This window comes from Silene latifolia, chromosome 11 (assembly GCF_048544455.1).
Source record: "Silene latifolia isolate original U9 population chromosome 11, ASM4854445v1, whole genome shotgun sequence".
NCBI lineage: Eukaryota > Viridiplantae > Streptophyta > Magnoliopsida > Caryophyllales > Caryophyllaceae > Silene > Silene latifolia.
This window is the reverse complement of record NC_133536.1, coordinates 99,694,728-99,696,554: the sequence shown is the minus strand read 5'-3', so window position 1 is coordinate 99,696,554 and position 1,827 is coordinate 99,694,728. Positions and strand designations below refer to the sequence as shown.

General features: G+C 41.9%; 1 non-coding gene across 1 annotated transcript; it reads left to right on the top strand.

Annotated features, from left to right (window-relative positions):
- Nucleotides 1-1,371: 1,371 nt before the first annotated feature.
- On the top strand, nt 1,372-1,478 carry LOC141616665 (small nucleolar RNA R71). The gene has a single exon (XR_012530998.1). It is a non-coding gene; the product is annotated as a small nucleolar RNA R71 (small nucleolar RNA).
- The last annotated feature ends 349 nt before the right edge of the window (nt 1,479-1,827 follow it).

Below are 1,827 nucleotides of genomic sequence, written 5' to 3'. Positions count from 1 at the left end.
ATGACACTCACACTAGCCCCTAGATCACATAAGGCTTTGTTGATCGTTGTGTCGCCAATGGTACACGGTATTGAGAAGCTTCCCGGATCCTTTAACTTTGGAGGTGAACTCCCTTGAAGAATTGCACTACTCACCTTAGTGAAGGCGATAGTCTCAAGTTTCCGGATTGACTTCTTCTTTGTGAGAATATCCTTCATGTACTTCGCATAGGCCGGAACGTGATTGATTAATTCCGTAAAAGGAATTGAGACTTCTAGGTTCTTTACAATTTCCATGAACTTTCCAAGTTGATCATCAAATTTGGGCTTGGCTTGACGACTTGGAAAAGGAAGTCTAATCACAATGGGCTCCTTTTCTTTGGTTTTGTCTTCATTTTTCTTTGAACTTTCTTCTTTTGATGATTCCCCTTCTTTGGGACCTTCCACCACAACTTCATTCTCACTAGCTCTCACAACTTCATTCTCAACTTGCTTCTTCGGGGCTTCATATCTTGTACCACTTCTCAAGTGAATGGCACTGACCGTTTCATGTCTAGGGGGATTACCTTGAGGTGGTAATTGCCCCTTTTGTCTTGATGAGCTTGAAGATGCTAGTTGGGTCAATTGTGTTTCCAACATCTTGGTGTGAGCTAGAATGTTGTTGATGGTGGTATCCTTTGCTTGGCTATCCTTTTGCATTTGGGTGAAGAATTCTTGTTGATTTTTTTGCATTTGAATGACCGCTTTTTGGACATCAAAACTTTGGTCATTGTGGTGATTGTATGGATTTTGATTTTGGTAGCCTTGGTTTTGATTGAAAAAGGGTCTTTGATTTTGATTCCTCATGGGTGGTGGAGTGTATGTAGTTTGAGGGTTTTGAACATTTTGGCTCTTGTATGAGAGATTTGGGTGGAACTTGGTGTTTTCATTGTAAAAATTTGAATAAGGGGTGCCACTTTTGTAAGCTTGGAAAGCATTAACTTGTTCGGTTGTTCCCCCACATTCACTTGAGTCATGACCCAAGGTTCCACAATTCTCACATATCCCGCTTGGGATTGATGAGGATGCCGTCATGGCATTGACATGATGCTTTGATGATTTTGAGTTTTCCTCAAGCCTAGCCATAGCTTGTTCAAATTTCAAGTTGATTGTGTCAATGTGAGCACTAAGTTGAGCACCCAATTGAGTAACGGTGTCCACTTCATACTTTCCTCCTCTAGTAGCCTTGCGAGGCCTACTATATTGCGAATTATGGACCGCCATTTCCTCAATCTTGTTCCATGTTTGATTGTCATCAACTTCGGTGAACATTCCATTAGATCCCATATTGAGGATGTTCCTTGAATCTTCATATAAACCATTCCAAAATTGTTGCACTAAAAACCATTCGCTAAGTCCATGGTGAGGACATGAGCGACAAACACCTTTGAACCGCTCCCAAGCTTCATACAAAGACTCTTCATCCCTTTGCTTAAAACTCGTGATTTGAGCTCTTAGCATATTGGTCTTCTCCGGTGGGTAGAATTTTTTGTAGAAAGCGAGAGCTAACTTCTTCCAAGAATCTATTCCAAGGGTGGCCTTATCAAGGCCCTTCAACCATTGCTTTGCGGTGCCGATTAACGAAAAAGGAAATAAGACCCATCTTATTTGGTCTTGAGTCACGCCCGTTTGAGAGATAGCTTCACAATAATCACAAAATGTTTCCATATGAGAATGAGGGTCCTCACTAGGCATTCCCCCGAATTGGCTCCTCTCAACTAGTTGGATGAAGGCGGACTTGGCAATAAAATTTCCGGTAAGATGTTGTGGGGTAGGAGTACCATTTGGTAGATCCTCCTCGGTGGGTATA